Here is a 24,659-nt window from a genome sequence, read left to right on the forward strand (position 1 = left end):
ACATTATCATGTGGCTGACCACACACACTGGAACAGATTGCTCAAAGAGGGTGTAGAGTCTTCCTCACTGGAGATATTCAAGAACCATCTGGACAGATGGTCCTGTGCTCTGGGATGTGTGTCCTGTGCTCTGGGATGACCTTTCTTGGGCAAGGAGGTTGGACCATATGACCCAAAGTGGTCCTTTCCAATCTGACTCATTCTGTAATTCTATGAAATAAATCACTGAAGACCACAAAATTGTTTTCCAAACAATAAATATTATTTCAGGAAACAATGAATTTTATATATATTTCTGAATGTATTTGCATACCAATAGAAAAGAAAAGCTTTAAACAATATGGAATGGTTCCTTTCTATTCATGTAGAAGAAACTCCATAATAACCAATTCCTTGTGAAGCATGTTTGAAAGTGGACATTTGAATAACCGTTTCATGCTTCTGTTGGCTAGAAGACACAATTCTGAGCTATATTGGCAAAAACCTGGTGTCATTGGATTCAGCAGGAACTTACCATATGTTTATATTAAATAGAAGCTTGGCCCTACTCTAGATAAAACAAACTCAGATAGATTTTGATGCTTTCTTTGGATATGTCCTTGCCTCCTGGAAGTAGTAAAAGAGGTTCTTTCAGGTTCATGAAACTCATAAGAAGTTGTTGCTGCTGCCTATATTAAGGGAAGTTGAGAAAAGGGAAATCATGCTTGTTTGTGATAAGAGGTTCCTCATAAAATAAGTTAGTGTCCTGGTGCTTTGCTTTGAATTTGATACCAAAGCAATACTGATTCTAGGGCACCAGAAATGGGGTAAATTGTGCAGAACTCCTGAGTGCACATTTAAGGCAAATTTACGGGAAAATACTTTCTCCAGTATAGAAAATTGTGCAAGGATCAAATGCTATATATTGGTGAAGAACATGATGAGAGAAGGAAATAAGATAATATAGCTAAGGTGGACTCTTACAGAAGAAATTAAAACTATAGGTGACATTTCTCAAATGGAGGTATCTCCATTTTAGCTCAACACAACTGCAAAGATGTTAGCATTGCTTAGATGAGCAAAGTGAAGCACAAAAGTACTAAACTTTGCATCATTGGACAGGCCGAAAAAAAGGACAGAGACAGACAACTCCTGAATTCCACAAGTTAATGCTTCAGAGGCAGAGAACTCTGCTTTTACTACATTCAGTTATTTCACGTACTTGAGCTTGACACGATACTTCTGTTATTTCAGTGGGTGACAATCAAAATGCAAAAATGTAAATCAAATTCTTAAAGCTGCTCACCCTTGAGAATGACAAGACTAAGTACTGATGTGGGTGGGGAAGAGAACAAAAAGGTGCACATCTTTGGAAAGTATTATTTTCTCTCCCAAATTACAATGAAGGCCAATCTGGAGCATTGCTCACATATCCTGAGGCTGTGCCTTGTAAGGTACCACACAGACCTCCTGTCTATCTTTGAAACCTCTGTGTGAGACAAGCAGTGAAAATAAAAATACCAATGGCTTGCCACTATGTTTCTCTAAGTAGGACAACCAACTTCCCTTTCTCTTGTATCTAATTATGGATTATCTTGACCTTTCCCAAGGTCTGGCCAGTATCAGTGAGGTATCTCTAAATTAGCCAGAGAAGGATGAAATTATGTTGGAGAGGCATGTTTAAGCTCTCAAGGAAGAGCAGTAACTCTTTCATTCATGACATTTAAAGGCTGAATATATCTGGGGATTCTCACTGAATCCTTCAATGTTAATGGGGTATGGAAGCACTAGCCACAATGCAAAGTGTCAGGATTTGGCCTATCTTAAAAATTTACTTATGCAAATTTCCCTGCCTCCTTTATAGTGGAAAAAAATCTGCTTGCACAATCGGGGTGCCTTACAAATTCAAAACCACCAAAACAATTGTAGTTCAATGAATGACCAAGAACTGGAACGGGCTGCCAAGGAAAGCTGTAGAGTCACCATCCTTGAAGAGATTTAAAAGTTGTGTCAATGTGCAACTCAGGAGTATGGTTTAGTGGTGTGCATGGTAGTGTTGGGGTAAGAGTTGGACTTGATGATCTTAAAGTTCTTTTCTAACCTAAATGATTAAATTACAATTATACTTGCATTCTTTGTTTATCCTTGGTTCAGCAGTACAAATTGGATTGAATACAAATGGAGAAATTACCTGCAAAATCTTCCTTAGTTTTCTCTAACAGAGCTGAAAAACAAGGCCCATGAAGCCATTCATCCCTGCTATCATGGGATGGTAGCCTGGAGTTTGCATTACAGTCAGTTGTACATTAATGTCAAAGTGTTCTCCAGCACAAAGGAGAAGAGTGGCTCTGGTGGTACTGCCAAATATAGATTCATGTGTGACAAAGCAACAAACTCTTTGTGCCACTGGGGTCAGTCATCTTCCATGTGACTGGTCACACAGGTAATGGTTTCTAAATCCTGCACTTCCAACCACTTCTAGACTGTTTAATGTAGCATTAAGTGACAAAATCTATATTTAGGATAGAATCTCTCTCCCATAACTTTAGCCACCAAAAGGACTGTCTAATCCAAGTTAGCCAGTGACCTAAGTAGATTCCCTCAGCTAATGGAGATAGGTCTTACACAGATATCTTTATCACCTGAACTGTTTGTTTATATCACATGAACCAATTCACATGAACCATAATTATATCACATGAACCAAAGGGAAACAAAAAGAGGAAGTTACTGCAGAATGCAAAACTGTTTGCGTGAGTTGTGAGCTGTAACCCTCCTTCCTCCCATGAGAAGGCCACACACTCATGGAAAATTCACATGAGAGACAGCTGAGGAGCTGTCAGAAATCATCGAAGACCCCCAAAGTGCTCCCCAGACTCATTCCTGAGGCCTTGCAGCAGCTTGTGATGCAAATGATGCAACTGATCCAGAGTTTTCTGGAAGAATGTCAAACTTGCCCCCTGCCAGGGGAGGTACCTGGCCATCCCCAGCTGGCCCAAACATAATATTATTCCATTGAACTCTGTATTTTTCAGGACACTCACCACCAAGAAGATCAGAAGAAAAGGATCAACAGGTTGTCTCTGGGATCCATGGAGTGGTGATATTATCTATTTAATCTGTCTCTGTCTCTCTGTCTCCCCGTTTCCCCCACTCCTCTTTTTCTCTTCCTTTCTATATCTTTGTCTCTTTACCTCGTATTTACTGTTAAATAAAATTCATAATATTGACTTCAGCCTATGGTCTCATTTTCACTTTCATTCGGGCAGAGGTATCTCTCTAATAATTTTAATAACTGGATTGTAACAGTTTGGTGAGGGCAATTATATCCATTCATGGCAAGAAGGCATTTTGCAGGAATAACATTGCTTTGACAAACACATCCCTTTGCCTTAGCTTTTGCTCACGTTCTTATGTGCTGGCAAGTCTTGAAGACAGAAAAAGACAAGTGAAGAATTTAAGAAGAGATTAAACACTGTGACAGGGTACTCTGGTAGATGGTGAATTTTCTACTTCCTGATGAGCTTTGTCACCCAGAGCAGAAAGAAGATGGAGGAAGCATAGAACTATAACATAATGGATGTGTTTGGATACATGTAATTGGAAGTCCATGTTTAGTATGTGGATCAGCTTGGATTTGCTGTTGTATTCCATACTTGAAAAAAATCTTATTTTTCTGTGAGACTGTAATAAGTGTTAGAAATTCTAATAATCTATTATTTCTTTAATCTTTGTTCATGGTATCCGAAGAAGGAAATAACTGTTTCCAAAGTTCAAAGCTTCCTGACTACTTTTTAAGTCATGACAGAACTGTTCCTAGGGAGGACTGTGATCTAGGCAGCTGTCCCCCAGGAATAAAAGTAAATTAATGGGAAAAAAAAATCACAGACATATAAAATGGTGCTTTCATCAATAGTGTTTTTTCAGTTTTGCTTTATGATATGTCATCTGGTGTGGGAGGGAAAGCAAAGTTGCCTGCACTTTGAAGTGGTAGCATGTTCTGAAGCAGTCATTAATGCAGTTCATACCTCTTCTTATGTACTTGATTCACTGAGGTGCTCTGTGCAGTCAGGACAGAGTGCAAAACCCAGGCCTGTGCAAGCATCCTGAAGGGCAAAAATATGACAGAGGCAACTATTAACTGGAGAGCTTTGGTGTTGAAAATATGAAATATTTTTCAGTTAAGATGTTATAATTTTCTAGCTTTTTAGAGAGATCTTACAGCTAGCCTAGCTTTCAGAAAAGTGTCTTACATTCAATTATTTACAGCTAAGAAAAGTGGCTTTCTCTTTTGCTTCTTGTAATTTCAATTTGAGAAGTTAGATCATAGGTTTTAATATTTTTCTTCATATTTAAATTATTAAGACAAAAAATCTTTTCACGTTATATTACAAATACATGAGTACATTCCTATAATTTTTATCAGTCTGCATACACTTTCATAATGTGTTAATGCCTTTCTCATACAGTTATTTCTAATCTTAACAGGGAATTTTAATGTCTTCTTCCATGGCATAAGCATCCCCTTAGTCAGTTAATGCATAATTAACATGGTGGCTCTGGTATGACAAAAACCAATTATTTTCCCTGCTGTGAGCATATCACACTACTTCCATTACATTTCCTTCCTTTGAAGGGTCACAGAAAGCAGAGGTCACTACAGAACTGCTAATTCTTGTGATAGATTGTACGTATTTACTTAATTATATTGGTTGACTGTGAGAGATTCAAATGGCTAATGGCTTAAACATCATTAAGATCATCTGAGGGCTTGTGCCCACTGTAGTGAACTGCAAAGAAGCAGCTGTTCATCTGCAACCACCAAAGCCCACCCCTTGCAGAATATGCCTGCTAACTAGAATTTGGACTGTTCTGAGAACTTGAGACAAAAAAAAAAAAAAAAAAAAAAAAAAAAAAAAAAAAAAAAAAAAAAAAAAAAAAAAAAAAAAAAAAAAAAAAAAAGTGGCTCTGTTCTTCAGCTACCCAAAGTCTGGGAGAAGAATGTATCCACAAATAGTACTGGAAGAGAGACTGGAATGCTGGTGGCTCAGACACTGAGGGAGAGAGCCACCCATGTGCAAAGTCCCTCCCCAGGTGGAGAGGGTGAGCATTGCCCTGCGGGCTGCAGCTGTTTTGAATGAGATAGGGAAAGTGGCAAACCTTGAGAGGCAGGTACTGTCTCTATCCTCAGTCAAATGAACTCAGATGTCATAACTCCGCTGCCCGGGGTGTCACAGGTGGCTGTAACCTCTTAGCAGGTGTCAAAGTCTCCTGAAGTGTCATTTCATCATTAGGCGCCCCATGGTCCACAGCATTCACTGTGAAACTCCCTGCAACAGGAGAGGTACCTGGGGGTTCCCATGTGAAACTTGGTAAATATAAACCCATCAAACCTCTGGTTTCATGGGTTTCTCCACCAAGACAATGGGATTTCCCCAAGAACTTGACAGATTATTCAGTCTGTAATTGCCCCTGTAACCAACAGGCACCAAAATTTCAATCCTTGTAGAGGACTCCAGTTGGTGGTGACTTTCTATTCTTATTCCTTCTTTTTATTTTCCCTATTTCTTTCTATCTCTACCTCATGTTTACTGTTAATAAAAATCTGTACTATTGACTTTGTTATGTGATCTCATTTGGACCTAAATTTGGGCAGATGCATGTCTCAAATGATTTTAACAAACAGATCATGACATTGAATAGATTATCCTATTGCATTACTTTAGCTGATAATGGATGGTGTAATTTAGCCAAAGTAGAAAACTTCTTGGCAATAAGCTAATATTTCTATATTTGTACCCTCTAGAAGGGCTTTCTATCTGAGGCCTACTAACGGCTTAAGAAATTCAAGTGTTTTGAGTTTTGTTTTCATGATTTTTATCACAGATTCTGCTTTGAACCAAATTCCATTTAGGATTGACTCTCAGATGTCAGAGCAATGCCTACTTAGACATCAATACAGAATTCCAAAAGGAGATAATCAGAATAGGAGATGCAAAAAGATGAACTTTGACAGACGTTCTCCCTGCTTCCAGTAATTTTTGGGTGGTTTTTAGATGATTCCTTAGAGAGTCTTATCTTAGTATTTAATAATCACAGACAGACTCTTCTTCCATGTCTTTTTGCAGTGATTTTTGTCAACTCTGTAATCCACTAGAAATCTACAACCTTGTGGCAGGGTAATTATAGCTGAGTTACAAATTGCAGAATAAAACCCTCACATTCAGAAATACCTTTTAGTTTCTATTGAAGCTTTTTTTATTCTTTTATTGGAGGATACCATGAATATCTGATGGGATTCACTCTTCATTATTTGCTCTTGTATGCTATTGCTATTCATTCTATTCAAATTACTTGATGACTAACAGAATTGTCTTACTTCTTTCCTCACATTTGCTTATTTTCCATGGCATTCACTGCTCTATAAATACACTTCTCATACCTAAGCCAGTTCATCTCTAATTATCCTAGATGTCCTTTGCTGAAAATTCTCTGATCCTACTAATTTGGTACATTGCACAGAAAGCAAATATTAAACTGATATTTCTCACTTTATTGCTGCAGTAAAACATAGAAAACTGGACAGTAACATGAATTTGTTATATTTCAGTATGTTGGGTTTGCATGTCAAAGTTTTAGTAGTGGAGGGGCTACAGGTGTGGCTTCAGGAGAAGCTACCAGAAGCTTCCCCCTGTTCTTCCAATAGAACCAATGCCAGCCAGCTCCAAGAGGGATCCACTGCTGGCCAAGGCTGAGTCCATCAGCAGTGGAGGGAGCACTACTGTGGTAACATATATAAGATGGGGAAAAAGTTGCTGCACAACTGAAGCCACAGAGAGGAATGAGAATATGTGAGGAAAGGAGCTTTGCACATACCAAGGTCAGTGGAGAAGAAGGGGAAAAGGTGCTCCAGGTGCCAGAGCAGGGATGAAATAGGGCTGCAGCCCATGGAGGTCCATGGTGGAGCAGAGATCCACCTGCAGCCCTTGGAGCACCCCACACCAGATCAGGCAGATGCCCAAAGGAGGCTGTGACCCCGTGGGAAGCTCATACTGGAGCAGTTTCCTGGCAGGACCTGTGTCTCCATGGGGAGGGTAGACCACTGCAGAATGTTTGCTGGCAGAACTTGTAACCCTGGGAAGAACCCTGACTGGAGCAGCCTGACTCTGAAGGATTGCACCCTGTGGGAGGGACCCAAACTAAAGGAGTTTGTGAAAAACAGCAGCACATGGGAAGGACTCAGGTTGGAGAAGTTTCTGGAGGACTGTCTACTGTGGGAGGGACCTCATGCTGTAGCAGGTGAAGTGTGTGGGGAGCAAGGAGAGGCGGAGAAAAGTGATTCTGTGACTGCAACCTCCATTCCTCTCCTCCTGTATTACTGCAGCAAAGGGGGTAAAGAAAATCTGAAGCTGAGCCCAAGAAGAAGGGAAGGTAACGGGGGAAGGTGTTTTTTAAGGTTTGATTTTATACCTCATTACCCTACTCTGACTTGACTGGCAATAAATTAAAGTAATTTTCCCCAAGTCAAATCTGCTTCGCCCATGACAGTAATTGGTGAATGATCTCTCCCTGCCCATATCTCAACCCACCAGCCTTCTGTTAGACTTTTTCTCTCCCCTGTGCAACTGAGGAGGGCGGTGATAGAATGGCTTAGGTGGGCAGCTGGCATTCAGCCAGGGTCATCCCACTGCATACACTTAGCTTCACTTTTGCTTCTACATGTCACCCTCCATTACATGAAGGGGAAAGTAATATGCTTCTTTAATTTTTGCAAATTATCCTTTCTAGGCATTCAAATTACTGAACACTGAATAGGTCAGATTACAGTGGTTCACCAGTGTAATTTATTATGTCTCATGGATGCTAAGAAAGTTCACATAGAAGAAAAATGTAAACTGAATTTAAAAAATTATCAAATTAAGCCAAGGATGGTGTCCCTCAAGGGGAATAGTTGAGTTTGAACTTCCTATTTAATTTATGTTCCATTTAGATGACAAAACTACAACTGCTGTTGAAATATTTTGCAAATATTGATTCATCTGTACCTTAGTTAAATATGTATTCTGAAAAAGCAAGAAGTGTGGTGATCTTCCAGTTCGACCATATACTCTTTCCTATATTAAATTGTTTACTCTCGGTGACAAAGGTGGCATAATTAGGAGGAACTAGAACTTCTTGGAACAATCCAAAGTTTTCCTACGATACAAATCTTCCTACAATACAAATGTGTAATATTTTTAGAACTCTTTGGTCTGCAACAATCCTCAGATTGTTTCTAGATTCAAAATCTAGATTTCTAGACTTCTTCTAGATTCAAAACTTCATTCAAACTACTGTAAAAGTCAAGGTCAAAAAGGTTTCTCTCATTATGTGAGGCTGCACTTAGCTAATGCAATAACCTGGTACAGAGACCAGTAAGGCTGCAGGTGCAATTTCTGACTGAATCTATTATTTTCTTTGACTCAATTCCTGGCTACCTGAGATAACACCTTTTTCTCAAGGACATATTATGTTTGAGTGTAATGGAACAGCTGGAGCCAGGGGCTTTCTCATATAGACAAATAGGAGCTGCTCAAGGTGTCATCCACAAGGGATACTTCCATTCTTGTCTCTCTCCTCCTAATCAGCTATAACCTAGAAACAGCTTTTCAACTTTCCAATTTTTTTTTTGGTTGAAGATATTTTGGGGAAAAGGAGTAAGAGATAGATACATGGGCATGATTAATTTTGCAATGCATTACTTTAATATATCAACTTAAAATTGAATACAATAATGTTTTCTATATATGAAACTCTTTTTTTTTTTTTTTTTTTATTTTTAGTATAGGGGTGTGAGAGATTGCAGAAAATGATTGCTGCCTCGAAACATCTGAAGCTGGGTGTGGCAGGGCAGTTCTGCCCAGGTAGAATGGTGCTTTGCTCCACACCCCACCTGTGGAACCTCTAGTCCAGCCCAGCATGACTGTCAGTCACTGGCACACCTGAAGCAATGCCCCACACGCCACCCCTGGAGCACCAATGGAGTCCCTGAAATATGGGTATATAAATTCAGTGTTTGGTGAAATGCCTTATTTTGATTAAATGTTGTTTGTTTTTTTTTAATTTTGCCAAATTTCTGGTCTTCTAAAGTCAGTAAAATTTGTTTTTCACCTTCTGTGAACATTGTTGCATGTCTCCCCTGCACCAAATTCAGGGAAGAGTAGCACCACAAACATCTTTTAATTAAACTTGCTAAGTGAAGACAGGAGCTTAACAAGGGGTAAGGTGTTTTTTAGAGGGGAAAAAGAGTGAAAGATATCATTCCATTTGAGCAGGAATGGAATGTAGCATGCTATGATTTTTAATGGCTTTAGAATTTCAAATACAGTTTGCAACAAAATGAGGTCTCTAAATGTAGCCACAGAACCAACACCAATGGACTATTTCATACCTGTGTGTATGTAGTGGAAAATGGAATTTCAATTATTACGCTTGACATCTTATTAAACTTTTCTATTTTAAATTTTTTCTCAGCTTTCCTGTCCTAATAATCACAATAGAACCTTTTTTCTTCCTTGTATTTATTTCTGACAGTATGGAATTCAATTGTTACTTTTTATATTGAACCACCCTATCATTATAAACTATCTTCTTCTTTCTAAGCTCAAAACATGTATTTAGGTGAAGGCATTCATATCCTTCAGAGACATTTTTGATCCTTTATATTTGACTGGCAGTGTAGCACAACAGTGATTGAACAATACAAATAAACAATAACAGTAAATTTCAGTGAAACTGAGTCTTAGTAGTAGTAAAAGTGTATTATTGCAGGTTGATAATTGACATAATTGGTTCATTTAGTCATTCTGGATACTTCTATAAGTATTTTGCATCAAATCTAATTTAGGGTATGCTACAGAAAAAAATCCTCTTGCTTATACATGTCAGTGCAAGAGGTCCTCCAGTAGAGTACTTTTGAATACATATTTAGGAAGAAAAAGTTTAAAAGACAGAATTATGTTTGAAATGTTGCAGTAGTGTTTCACCAAATAAGGCTCTAAAGAATCTCCCAAGCTCTGGAAATAGTCAAAATAATAACCCCAAGGAAGCAAAACATCTTGTGAGCAATCATGTTTTGCTTTTACCATCAATCTCAGAACCTTTCATGTGAAACTACTGATAAACACTAATCATTCACCATTCACCTTACAAGAGAAGATTTGAACCACTCTACAAACGTCTTTCTGAATCCTCTTACTTTGTGGCAGGGTGTTTAGATGGCAGAAGGATTCATGGAAGTGAGGGAGAGGTCTCTTGTATAATGCCCCACAGGAGAGAGAAAACTCCAGCTTCTCACCTGTTAAAGGACCTAAGATTTGTCAAAATAACTAATTATGACAGTCAAGGTAGACCCCAGCCACTGGGACTTGGGATGAATCCCAGGTAGTCTTTGCAGGGCACCTTCTAACTGCTTCATGTCATGGGCCAGAGTGGGGAGAACCCAAAGTAAGCTGTTTGTAGGTCAAAATATGACCTGCAGTACTTTGCTTTGTGCTGACATTAAGTTATATCATGAAGTAAGGAGTCTGAGCAGTGGAAGGGATCCTTTAAATGGGCAGCTACACCAGCACACTTCAAGCTATTCTTTCAAGGAAGAAAACATTGTAGATTCAGTCAAGTTATTCTAACTGCAGTTTAGTAGTATTTATGAGGAGATCCTGGAAGAGGACCAGGACATGAAAGTTTTCAATATCTTTTACAGTAACCCACAGAGGAATTTTTTCATCCACCTTAAAGTGACAAACAAAGCAACAAAGTGCTCAGAGTTTATCTGTGACTTTACTATTGAAATTGAACTTTTTTTAAAGGCAAGCATTACAAAATTCATATTTTAGCTTTTGTTCTGAATAATTCCCCCACACAATTGAACCCCTGTACAGTCTAAACCAGGAAAGAAAGCTCACATATTTGATTGTTATGACATCAGCCAGACCTGAAACAGAAAAAATTTATTTTACCATCAATTAATTGTCTTCAAAAGCAAAGTAATAATCAAAGACTTATTCTGTTTACAGCAAAAGGCACACTACCTAGATTTTGAATCCCGTTCTGTGGTCTTCAGAATGTAGAAAATCACAGCAGAGAACATTGGCCAAATAACATGAATAGCTAATTCAACAATTCCTTTTCCTTTGAGTTTTGATGTATGTGTCTTGCATCTCAATTTCATTCAGGAATAAGACCCTTTCATCAGAAAGAGGGGAAAGTATACAGAAAATTACAAGTTGTTATAGCATGCTGTAATAAGATAAAGTTAAGCTCTCATGTGTTATACTTTGAAGAAGCAGTACAAGAGTATTTGCCCTACACATTCAATAGTATTAGATACCACACAAGACTATTAATGTTCCCATTTTGACCTCGTAAATATATTCAGGAAGCAAATTATCGCTATTAACACACCCACTTTCTGTCCCTCACTTCCCAAACAGATTTGGCTTAGTGTGAATGTAGGATGGGGTAATTTGACTTTTGCAATCACAGCAGACAGCTGTGAGTGATACATGACATGAAAATGAATTATCTTTTCTGTGCTCATTGAGAGCAGAGAGCACTGTGCAGTTATTATACTGTGTTGTAGTCTGTACCTGACAGGTACAGGAAGATAAAATAAGCTTTTGCACTACATTTTATTAATTATTCTTATACATTCAGAAAAATAGTTTTATATAAATACTATGTTCCTTAATTTCCTTTCTATCTCCCCCTTCTCTCCATTTGTCATCACAGTGATAATTCCATAACTCCACCATGCTCCCAGTAATTCAGGCTTAATAGGAGAGTGCTAAACTTGACCCCTCTTTTCCTTTTCCACCCACTGCTAGAATGTTGTTAAATGTCACCAGTTATTCCACAGTAAGAAGAAGCTGTTATATAATTTCTTTTCTATTTCAGCTTTTACAATTTTGATAATTTATCAAGACTTTCTTATGATCTCTCCTCTCCCCTGATTCAGCTTTCTTTTTTTCCTCTTAGGCTTTACACTGTGAGCTTTCTGTTCCACTCATCAGACATTTTTTCTCAGCTTAGCCTCATTATTCTCCTTCATATATTGAGCTCCAATTTCACTGATTTTGGAGACTCTGTGGCTTCTTTGTGAGATACAACCTCCCTGTTAGAACCTGCCACTTCTATATTTTCTATCCCAAGCCACCAACTGTTGCTTGAAGTTAGGTTCCTTCTGCTCCATGTCCCCTTCATCTTCTCTATCTTTTTCTCTTTGGAGGAATCTACAATTTTTCAATTCGACACATCCTCATTTACTTTTCTTTCCTCTTCTTAGAGGCCTTAAATCTTGGCTCATTTGAACCAGAAACATTTCAATTATTTTCTGATGCCTTTTACTTATTCTGAGCTTACTCTGTCTCTCAGGTATGGATTTGAACAATTTGTGAGACTTGTCTTTTGTTATGAACTCCAGTTATGAATAAGGGCAAGCTAGAGTGGTTTTGTGGACTTGTGTGTTACCATCTGAGCCAGTGAGCCAAGCTTGACAACTGTAGTTTGAATAATTGTTTGAATTACAGCATAGTGAGAGCAGAGAAACTTTATTTTCTTGGAAGCTTTTTGAGTAGTTTTGAAAAAATCATCAGCTAATGTATTTTTATTTACTACATATTTACTACATTAATGTAGTAAATATGACAAGTGGATACCAGTAAATGCATTCATTTCAAATCTGGGTGCCCACAGATAGGTTCCTAAAATCTGATGTAGATAGTCACATGAGAAATCTACTCTGAAGTGTTGTGTGGTCACATCTCAAGGTGACTGCCTGACCCATCTGGTTTCTCTTTGGGTGCCCCCCATGAATTCATGTGACCTACCAGCCAGCAGAAAGACCAGCTGGCCTGACCAGCCAACATTTGTGTCTGCTACTGAGCAGTCCCTGGAGAATACCTGATTTCCAAACAAACCACTCTGAATGGCTACACTGAAAGCAGCTTTTGCATTAGCAAGTGCACGTGAGAGCCTACATTTTCATTTTGCGTATTGATGCCTTGAGTGTGCTGCTATTTGTGACTCAGGCACATAGGAAATGTTGTGGTGCTCTGTGTGGTGTGGCCAGCTCTGTACAGGTCAACAATGGGTGAGGGAGAGTAAAGGTTTTGTCTTCTCATTTATTCTGCTTTAGTTCCTGGCACACGAAGATAGTGCTTCTAGTTTATTTTGCCACTGGCCAAGCTCTCTTTCTGTCATGTGGATCTGCAAAGGGGAAGATCCTTCTTCATCTGTCCAGCCACACACCCTGGTGCAAGGACTGCAGCATATGCATAGGACATGCCATGAGTGGTGCAGAAGTAAGTTACCAGTCAGATGGAAGTAATTTTATGCTTTCTCAGAAGGAAAACAAATGACAGATCTAGCTGTGCCTGACACTGCCTGAGCACCAGAGACTCTCTCTCCCTCCAGGGAACCTCAGGTTAATGAGATGGAAAATGCACTCAGCAGATTCCATGCCATCAGAAACCACCAAACTTGCACAAACTGCCCCTGTACCTCTGAACTGTGCCTTCTTTCTAAAGCTAAAGGGCTCTTAATACCAGATTCTTAGCTCAGTCCTGATCTGATTTTTAATATCTTCACTCTGCCCTTCATACTAATAATATTTTTAAAAAGAAAAGCAGAGGAGGTTGCCTCAGATACTGAAGTCTCTACAGTAATTTTCAGGCAGAAAATCAAATTGCCTGTGGGCTGTAGATTTTCATAGTGTGTATGCATAGCAGAGGTCACCTTTAACATTAAGGGCATGAATCTCGTTTCCCTCCATCATTTGAGCTCTGGTGTAACATCATTAATAACTTCAGCAGGTTCACACTGACTGATCTGTGGGGTTACTAGGACTGTTAATTTGGCCCAGACCCTATATTTAAAGTGTAACTAATGGCAACAAAACCTCTTAACTGTGCTTTAGAGAGAAAATATAATAATGAAAAGCTACTGACAGCTTCTAGGAACCATACCAGGCTGCTTACTTAATTTTATACAAAATTATCCCATTGCTAGATACCACCATTATATCTTTCTGAGATAAAAATTAACACATTACCCTCATTTTCCAGACAGAAGTGAGGTTCTAAGAAATAAAAGGACTGTCAAAAGTCATTCAGAGGGCAACACTGCATGTTTTTTTCAGTCCTCTTCATTATGCTTAAAATATGACAAGCTGGATCCACCAGATCCTCCAGAGAGAAGGTGGAACTGCAGTAGTATAGGACATTGAGAGAGGGAACAGAAGGAAATCTGGCTTTTGAGCTTATTTTGAACTTTGCTACTGGAAAGACAAGAAGTATTTGGCTACTTACAGATCTCCTAAAATCCCAAAATATTAGTCTTTCTGAGCTATTATAGAGAAAGGCTGAAAGAGTCAGAACCTCAACATTTCTCAGACAAATATGAAGGGTACTAAATGTAGTGACTGCTAGAGTCATGGACTCAAAACATGTCCTATTTCAGCTGCTGTGTTTCCACCAAGAAGCAGCTGACTTGGACACTGAGGCTTTGTGTTCTGCTGAACAGCTCTGAGCTGCACTGTCACACCCCATTTACACCCATATACCCTTGGTTTGCTGGGACAACCCTGAGTCTAATCTGCTACCTGCTGGTAGAGGCTCTCTCGTAACATTTTTGCTTGTAAATAAAAAGGGCTCTACCAAATGCAGCAATGGATCCTTCCAAACTCATGCCCTTTCTGATGACCCTTCCAGGGTCTAAGCAAACCAGCTGTGATACACAGTGCATTAATTTAATGGGCTTTATAGCAAGGGGTTTGAGTACATCTCCAAAACAAAAGTTACCATCTCCTGCTTAATTCAACTGTATTTGTGCTGATGTCACCCTAATACTGATTGTGCTGAAGTATCTGTGCCTGCACTTTCCCTTCATCTCAAAACTTCCAAAGGAAAAACAGTCAAATTCTGCTTCTGAAGCAGTAGAGCCTGGATTAAAATTATTTCTGATTCCTCTTTCCATGGCTACTTACCTCCACAGATTAGAGAAACCATTTCTTTGCAGCCTTCCAGAAAATCATACCTTTCATACATTAGTCATCTTCATTTAGCTGTGGCCTTCATGCCCTACAGCCAGCACTTTTATGGCTAGAGCCTGTGCATAATTTTTCTGCTTGCTGTTCTTGAGATTTGTGTGTTTGTTGGTTTCTGAGATTGCCTGCACTGCTGCTTGCTTTTCTTGACTCTTTTCATGTTTTTGTTGACTTCTTTCATGCTTTTCAAAGCTGTACAGTGACTTGCAAGGATCTATCTATAAAACCACAAGGCTTAATCACCTGGGTGTAACAGTAGGGTGCTGGAGAGAGCAAAGTATGAAAATCTGTGACACTTTGGTTAATGGCTTTCTATCACAAGTCATCGTTCTTTCAGCCAAGTCAATCTAACTGATGTTTATGGTTATTGTGATGCAGTAATGTATCTATGTGGAGTATATCCACCTGTGGAATGCACTCATTTGGTTGTGTATAGAGATTTGACCTTTGATATGATCATGCTTCTTTTGTGTTGGTTGCTGTGACTAGCACAATCTATTATTAACTATTATCCATCTTCCTCTTCAGCATTTTTCTACTTCTGATTTTGAGCAATGAATTTCATGCCTTGCACTCAGTAAAGCAAATTGCACCGTGTGCTTATAAAATGGCACAGAATTTTAGTTTTATAAACATGAAATTTTATCCAATTATTACTGAATTTTCCAACAATAGTGTTTTTCTAGTGTGGGCAGGCAAAACCTTCAACATGGCCTTGCTTTTTTGACAGTTCACCTTTAGATCAAAGTCTACACATTATGTCTTGGTTCATTTTTACTGCTGGATATATTTTCTTGGGAGAAACTTATTAGTCCATTAAAATTCAGGAAAAATTATGCAAAAAGTGTGTAAGAGCAATAAAAAACATATCTGGGATCGGTTAAGTTTTAATTGTTGCTGGTTTTCAGCTACAGTATAGACAGATTTTTCAGGGGCTATTTTCACACACATTGTTTAAGCAAATAGCATATGCCAGTTTGTAACTCTGAGTTTATATCTAACTGAATTATCTGAACACAGCCAAGTTACAGTCATATAGCTTCTACTTCTAAGATTTGCAATAATTCAGATCATCACTTCTAAGAGTCGTAATTTTCTGCAAAAACAAACTATGTTCTTTATAGTCTTTTGATTGTTTAGACTGTATTTGAGTTTCCTGAACATGTGCTATCCATTTACATATTTTTCGATAGTAATGTTTTCCCAGCACTGAAGATTACTAAAAAAAAAAAAAAAAAAAAAAAAAAAAAAAAAAAAGAAGCAAAACAAAAGAAACTCCACAATACCCAAACTATCAGAAAACAGTGAGACAAAAAATAGGCAGAGCTTTTATTTTCTCATACAGATTTTAGCCCTTATGATTCACATCCTGCCTTTTTTCCCCCTATGTAATATCAGAATGGAGTTAGAGCTACCCAGAATTTATTTTACTGTTTCAAGTGAATATATATAACTACTAATCCTGTCAGAACACATTTTGGTTTACATACTTTTAAGGACAGATTTTAAGATTTCTGCAAAGCACACATTTCATCAGAATTCATCCTAAGAAAGACATTAGTTTAAATTGAGAGGGGTAAGAATTTCTATTTCAATTTCCTATGATTTAAGCATCTAGTTTTGCATAAAAAGAGACATTTTAATTTTTCATAGAGAATAAAATTACTGAAAGAACATTTGGCCAGTAAGAATTTTTTGTTGCTATCAAGTTGAAACAATCTTCTGAACTTTTCCTCTGAAATTAATTTTGAAAGGTTACATTTTGCAGAATTTTTTGCAAACATTTCAAAATGGCAACATGAAGCTTTATACCACCAGAAAAAAAGTTTTTGCAGTAAGAACATGATGTATTATTGAGTGCTCCCCTATTATTGCAATCATAATATTCTTCTAAAAGCTTCCTGATAGATTTCTAGGAAGGTGAATCTTATCAAACCCTCCTCAACCACAGGGATGGATCTTCTGAAAATAGTTGGAGTTAAATTGGGGTTAATTTGGTGGGATTAAGCCCCACCCAGCTGCTTTCTCACTCCTCACCACATATATATGGGAGAGGGAATTGGAAAGGTAAAGTGAGAAAACCTGTGGGTTGATATAAAGACCGTTTGTAGGTAAAGCAAAACCTGCTCATGCAAGCAAAGCATACCAAGGAATCCATTCACCTCTTCCATGGGCAGGCAGGTGTTCAGCCATCCCAAAGAAAGCTGGGCTCCAGCAGACCTGAAAATTGTGAGAACAAACACCATCATGTCAGACATGCCCACATTCCACTTCCCCAAGCACAAAATGTTGATTTACACCTCTGATGACATCTTGGCTGTTACCCTGCTGGGACTGCCAAAGTAACCTCACTCCCTGATCTTCTCATCTTTGCTTTCTGTGCAACCCAACATCTCTACTTTTTCTTCATACAGGGTAGAAGAATTTACTGAAGGATCTTGAAGAAAAACAGTACTATTTAACCTTTACTATTCAAATGCATTTTGCTTTTGCCAATATTTTTAGCAATCTATGTACTCTTCCATAGATAAAATATCAGACATTTAGCTTCAGTGCTGTATCTGAGTGCATTCAAGTATACAATGATAACTGAATAAAATATATCATTTTTGCCCATTTCACCTACCTAAAATATATGTCTATATTGCTGTTTCTTTGTTTCCTGACAAAAATAGTCCAAAGGAACTATAGCAACTGCGCAAAAAGAGATCTGGAACAGTCCCAACAGGAACTCTCTTGTCATTCAATTGCAAAAGTTAATCTGCTAAATTTACAATTTTTTACGGTCTAAACAAGACTGCACAAAAAATCAAGACAAAAGGGATAAACTCACCACATACTAGATAAATATTTTGTTCCACCTGATATTCTTTTCTTTTGTCTGCAGAAAGAAAAGTTTCTTGTTCTTTTTATCAGTTTCTTTTTCTCTACTGTTGCATTGCAGTAAGGAATTACCTGCAAATTCAGTCTAGAATTCAATCTAGTGCCTACTACACATTTGCTCTAATTACTGCAAATGTCTTCAAAAAGAATATTGACTATGAGGAAAGAAGCAGATTAAAAAACCTGAGAGGTGAATATTCAAGTAAAATTCAGCTTCAGTTTCTTTCAGCTGAGAGCATGATCTAACCAGGTTTTTCACCCTGAAGTAAAATCCTATTTATAATTGAAAAGTTTGTATCTTTTCAAACTTGATCTCAGGAGAATGATCTTGATATCAGGACTGGTTTTAAATCCCTCTTTTTTGCACAGTAGGAGAAAGGCAACTGATGTCTACCTCATAAAAGATACTACAAGGACATGCTCCAAAACTGGTCCCATGTTAACTGCAGAACATCATCTCCTGGGCTACTTCTGACATGTTTGTACCAGCCTGCTTCTGGCCTTGAGTCACATTGTTGTGTAGTCATCTAAAAATAAGTCTCTGGACAAAAAAAAAAAAAAAAAAAAAAAAAAAAAAAAAAAAAAAAAAAAAAAAAAAAGGACATTTTAATCTTCACTGTTGTCAATCACACTAAAATATGGCAAGAAAATGGACTTCAGGTAATGAAACCAGATTTGGTTCAGACATAATTTAAGAATTACCAGCAGCTGAACCTGAGGCCATCATGTTTTCTTTTTAATTGCTAATCATCAGAAATTGCCCTCATTTGATCATTATTACTTAGTTAAATCAAAAATATGCTAATGGCATAAAATGACATTCAATCATTGTATCAAATAAGTGTCTAAATAATTACTTATGCCCAAGAATCTCTTTTTCCCTGTGTGAGCTAAGTAGAACAATAAGATATGCTGTATGTTTGCTACATTCTATTTTTCCTTATATTTACAGTTTCTGTAAGTTCTAAATAATGCCACATAACATAAATATACAGTGGAGATTTCACAAAAGACTTTTTATTAAAAACCTGCCTTTCCTAAACTGTGCCCATTACTGAAAGTATATATATTCTACCTGTATTGAAAGACAACTCTCTTTAGACCAAGGAAACATTGTTCTTTCAAGAACTCTTGAAACAGATTGCACTTTTTTTTATTTACTGTCTACTTGCCTATTTACATACGCTTTCAATTGCACCAAATAGAAAACATAAGCTGGACATTTCTTTCTCCAAGAAAATGTGAACCTTAAAATAAAATCCAGTTTTTGGAAACTGAATATTGAAATAGATTTATTTCCTGAATTCCTTTAAAATAGGTTGGTTGGTTTTGTTTCCAGATTTAGCATACCTTTCAGAGACTCAAATATATCATTAAACAGAGGAAACATATTTGGAGCAGATTATGATTCCAAAAAGTTAAATTTTAAATTTAATAAGCAACTCACAAAGACTATGATCAATCTTCCTTATAGTTCTCCTTTTCCCTGGAAAAAGAGTATTTCAGAGAGCACGGTTAAAGTTGGTGACAAAACCAAGCAATTAGAATGAAAAGTAGATGAGTGACCTTGAGATGAGCTCTTGGTCAAAGCTGACACCAGGGTGGTTTTGATCCCCACCATGGGCCATTCACTTGAGAGTTGGACTCAATGGTCGCTGTGGATCCCTTCCAACTCAGGCATTAGAGTTTCAGAAAGAAACCAGTCATGGTTTTGTCTAAAGCCTGAGTGCTGTCAGCAAGCTCCTCGTGAGTTATCAAGCAAGAAACTAATGTGTGACAAAAGAGGAAGGTCATTCTCCACAATGTCAGCAAATATTCAGAAAGATTACACATTACACTGACAGTTGTGGACACTGTACTTATTCCAGGGATGAGCAGTGAGGCAGTAAGGTTTCATTAAAACCAAAGTGATGTTATTAAACTCATATAATTTGACTTGGATATGTGCAGCAGCATTTTACATAAGCTGAAGTCTGTGCAACATGCAACGGAGGGAACCAATAAGTAGTGAATTACAATAATCAATATGTGAAATGACAAAAGCATTAATCAACTTTACAGCGGTGTCCCAACCTGGGAAGAAATTAGTTTTATATAGATCACATAAATACTAGATAAATTACATACTGGGCCAAATGAATGGCTCATGTAACTCAATTGCTGATATATGCAGCTGGTGACACATTTGGATCTAGAGATGAATTTGGATGATTACATTTTGACATGATATCATACTGAGTCAGGCAATTAGCATAACAACATTTTCACAAGGACTTATTTTAATGTAAAATTTATGTAGATTCAGCTGCGCTCATGCATTTTTCTTGTTTGTAAGGGGCATTATATTGCTCCACAAGAAAAAGTCTTTGCTGCAGAAGTTTTTCTGCCTAAGCTTAGGTTTGTGTATACCATTACTAGAAACAGGAAAATTATGCTTTATTTTTTTTTAAACTTGAAAGGGACACCCCTTAATATGTTTACAATAAAATGATAAACCAGACAGGGGACCACTTGCAAGTTTTCAAAGACTTTGTAGCACAGCAAGAGAAAATTAGTGTTAAAATTTGTGTGCTGCATTTATCCTTTTGGAAACTAGTTTTGTCTGAGTTCTTCGGTAGAAGACATGCAAATGTAGCAGAGAGGGTGTTTCCTACCTCTCTATCTTTAGTCTCATTCCAAGTACCTAGAAACACATACATGTTTATTGCAATTATTTATATGCTTTATATAAAAAGCAAGGGACTTGGACAAGATTCTTACAGAAATGTTTTCAAGGCGGGTTTAAATGAAGCAGCCTTTAGCACACCTCCTCATTAATGATTGTACAGAATAGCACCAGTGATAATTACACTTATCCATTCGAATTTTCTCAGCTCACCATTGGGATTGATGTTTCAAATGCAAGTATTCTCCTTCAAGAGAACAAGTCCACTTGCTTCATCCTCCAGTACTGAGATAAATGACTCAACACATACACTGGTAATGCCAGCTTCTTACAGAAATGAAAGCAGGGGGTGAAAATGAATAGCAGCATGGCTGCTAGCCCCAGGTAGATTTCTCTCAGAAAGTACAAGCATCTTTGAAAATGAAGCAAGAGAACAAACATAAACAGTAGGCAAAAGAAGATTTTTTTAGGCTAACAAGCATAAATAGCTGTAAAAATTAAGAGAGACTTTGCCTTGAATACTGCTGGTTCAGAACAATATACAGAATGAAGAATAGCCCTGTATAGATACCCAAGTGAATTTACCAGAAATAAAATAATAACTTGGAAAGAAAAGGTAAAAGGGTGAATTTGAAACATCTCCAATATACCTTTATTAAATCCACAACATTTCTGTATTCTGTATGTATAAAACCATGTGAAGAATAAATGAAAATGGCAGGTTGCAGACACTGTGATGATATGTAGGCAGACTAGTGGTGATATGTATTGATCCTGCCAATGTCTCAGAGTTGTTCATATGCAGTTGTTGCCTTTTTGACTGTTCACTCAATTCTTGTTAGCAAAAAAATCAGAGTGAGACAGTGAGATCCATTAGTCTCCTCAAATGCTAGTGACTGTCAATGAAGAGTTTGTTTTCACTTGGACTAACTCTATCTTGCCTGGGTGAGGATAGCCATGAGATCACTGAATAATTCAGGCATGACCCAAAATATGACAAACAGCATTGAACTGAATCTATCCAACAATTCTAACAGAGCCATAGCAACTAAAGTTAACTTAGTATTCAAACAATGAATTGAAAGAACAATGCTTTCTCAAGAAATCTGCATACAAGAGATAGATAAAGTCCTTTTATCTCATTTCTGACCAGAAATCTCATGGTCAATGAACAAAGAAGAAACATAAAATGGACACTAACATTGTCCTAAAGGAAAATCATGTGAGCAAACAAAACCCATATTAACTTTCAGTCATATTAGCAGAGTTCTGTGTCAATAGAACTAGAGCCTGTTACATCAGTGTCTGAATACCCACCTTTTCCATACTTACTAACACAAGTAAGGACTTTATAAATGATAGTCCTGCTTCTGCGCAAAAGGGGATCACCTTTCATTTTATAGCTAATGCTGAAATAAAATGCCATGTCTAAAAAAACAAAAGTATGATTATTTTAAAATTGAGGCCCTGGGGAGAAGATCCAGGCTGCAGGGAAGAGAAGACAAATTATTTGGTTAGAAAACTGAGTCACACCAAATTGTTTTCTGTTTCCACCACTGTGATTATAAACACTGAAGTGCTAAAGAAATGAAACAGTAACAATTGAGAACAGATTGGGATTAATTTTGAATAAGATGTGCAGGTATATATAATAAAAGGCAATATTAGTCCCAAACTGCCACTGATTAAAACTGCATTTCTCAGATTCTCTAGCATTTTATGCATGATTATTAAAGAGTAATTGATTGAAAATCTGCTTTTATTACACTACAATCAAGTTACTTTGCCCAGTTTCTCTAAGTAACGGGAAAATAATCAAGAGTTAGAATGTTGAGTGAAATGCCCTTTTCATGTATTAAAAAGGTATTGTAGGCAAAATTCTAAAATCTTAAAAAAGAAGGTTGTACATGGAAAAGGTCTTAAATACATACTCCTATTTTTTTGCCTGAGTGAGTACACTTTGAGTGCTGGGCATTAGCAGAAAGCCTGTAATTATAAATAACATTTCCAGACAACAAGAAAAATAAATTTTGCCTCATCTTTATTGTTAGTTACTCCATAGTTGCTTGCTGTTTTTCATCAGAAAATCTTATGTGCCTATCATTCCAAGAAAAATATATTTGTTCTATTATCTCAGCCTAAAAGTTAAAAGCAGTAAAATATAACAGGCTTTGACATTGTGATTTATGGTACAAAAGTACAAACAGAAGAAAATGGATATGAAACAAACCCAACAAAATTAATGTGTCCTTTGGAAGCTCTTGGTTTATGAAAGGGCTACATGAAGCAGTTTACTGGTCTGTAAAAATTTCCTTATTTTTCAACACTATAAATATTTTCCAGATAGTTTATTTGTTCAGTCTGTCACCAATATGTGTGTCAAAAAACTTACTGTACTACTGGAAAGTGGAAATAGTAGTTCTTTGACAGGTTCATACATGAATTATTGAAAAATCAACATTGTCACATAAATAACTGCTTCAGAAAGTAAACTAAATAAAGTTTTAGCTTCTGTGTTACAGGATTGCACTTTCACTAATCATTAAATGACGGTGAAAATTTGCACATTAAGGTCATGGAGAGAACTTTATAAAAATTAGGGAAAAAAGGAAGAACTGCTTAAAATAAAAAATAAAAGTGTTCTTATTGTCTGGGGATGTATATCTCAGTTGTGACTGGGGGACATACTTGACTTTTCTTTTGATCTGACAGTAACTCCTTAACAGCTTTAGAATAAGCTTCATCATGCAATAGAAAGAGCTGTACCGTTTATTAGATTTACACAACAGGTTCAGAATATATTTTGTTCATTCTAAGACCTGATTAAAGACCATCACAATGTGACCTTCCAGGCTTGGATCTTCCACGAGGAATACTACAAATCCCCCTATCTCATTGACCTAAGTAAGATGTGAATACGAGAACAATTTTTTAGAATGTGGGACCCATCTTGGAGGTTCGGTTCCATTGTTGTGTTTGAATTTCTATAATCTGCTATTACAGCTTTGCTCTCTCTTTGCAGGAGGGTTGTTTGTTTGTAGGGGTTATGTGTGGGTTTTATTGTTTGTTCATCTTATCAGTCCTCAGCCTTCAAGCACTTCATAGAAGGAAGCATGACAGCTTTTATTACTAGAAGACAGGAACCAGCATTATGGTGCAGCCAGTGAATAGTATTTCTCTAGATTTAATGAATGCTGATCTCATTTACAAAGTGCATTACTTTGCCTCTCATTCTAAGAGGAATACATTAATGTTTTTGAAAATGACATTTCATGATTAGCTAAGCATGACACCTACACAGTCATTTCAAATAAGATTGCCTGTTCTCAAAATTGTTTTACTATGTCAAAGGAAACAATAGTCTTTCTTGCAAGTCTATGAAAAATTGAAAAACAATTATTTAAATTCATTTTGACTCGCAGGCCTGACTTTTCAGTAAAGAAATAAGCTCATATCTATATTTTCTTTTCTAATAGTCTTTATTTTATCTTATTTTCCAAAGACTTTCAACACCCTGTGGATTTGGGAAGCAATTTTCATTATTATAAGCATTAATGTTTCTGGCAAAGGATTATTTAAGAACATTGAAAAGTTAATTGACCAGAGATTCACAGGAAATATTTTGCCTTTTACATTAAATATGAGTAGAATATCAATGAATGAATGCAGGGTAAAAAGAGACACTTTTCAATGTTTAATTGATGATCTTGTGACATTTGCAAACAAAAATTACTGAGGAGAAGGTTATTTTCAGTGCAGGGCAGGGTTTACTAAAGTGAGTAGCTGAAAGCATTCTGCTGAAAATAAAAGGAGCATGCTCTGTGCTGGAGTGACATGGGAATTCAACAGAATTCAAAATGTGAGAACTCCTTGCTTGGCCCCAGCAAAACCTACCTGAAGTCAATGTAGCCTCCAGCAAGCCCAGTGATCTGGGTCAGGGCAGGGCTGTGTCCCTCAGCTCCACTGCCTACTCAGCTCCTTGAGTCTGATCACCTGCACTGTGTGTGCCAGTCCGTCAGCACAGCAGCTGCAGTGGCAATTGGAGGGTCT

At 37.3% G+C, this 24,659-nt stretch overlaps 2 long non-coding RNA genes across 2 annotated transcripts in view; one reads left to right on the forward strand and one right to left on the reverse strand.

Annotated features, from left to right (window-relative positions):
* LOC136360103 (uncharacterized) overlaps positions 1 to 4,927 on the reverse strand; it is a 127,920-nt gene extending 122,993 nt beyond the window's left edge. The window contains exon 1 of the long non-coding RNA XR_010743419.1: positions 4,867 to 4,927. This is a non-coding gene — a long non-coding RNA (uncharacterized lncRNA). The remainder of the gene's footprint in view (positions 1 to 4,866) is intronic.
* Positions 4,867 to 24,659, forward strand: part of LOC136360101 (uncharacterized) — a 241,449-nt gene continuing 221,656 nt past the window's right edge. The window contains exon 1 of the long non-coding RNA XR_010743417.1: positions 4,867 to 4,941. This is a non-coding gene — a long non-coding RNA (uncharacterized lncRNA). The remainder of the gene's footprint in view (positions 4,942 to 24,659) is intronic.

The sequence above is a fragment of the Sylvia atricapilla genome, chromosome 4 (genome assembly GCF_009819655.1).
Source record: "Sylvia atricapilla isolate bSylAtr1 chromosome 4, bSylAtr1.pri, whole genome shotgun sequence".
In the NCBI taxonomy this organism is placed as follows: Eukaryota; Metazoa; Chordata; class Aves; order Passeriformes; family Sylviidae; genus Sylvia; species Sylvia atricapilla.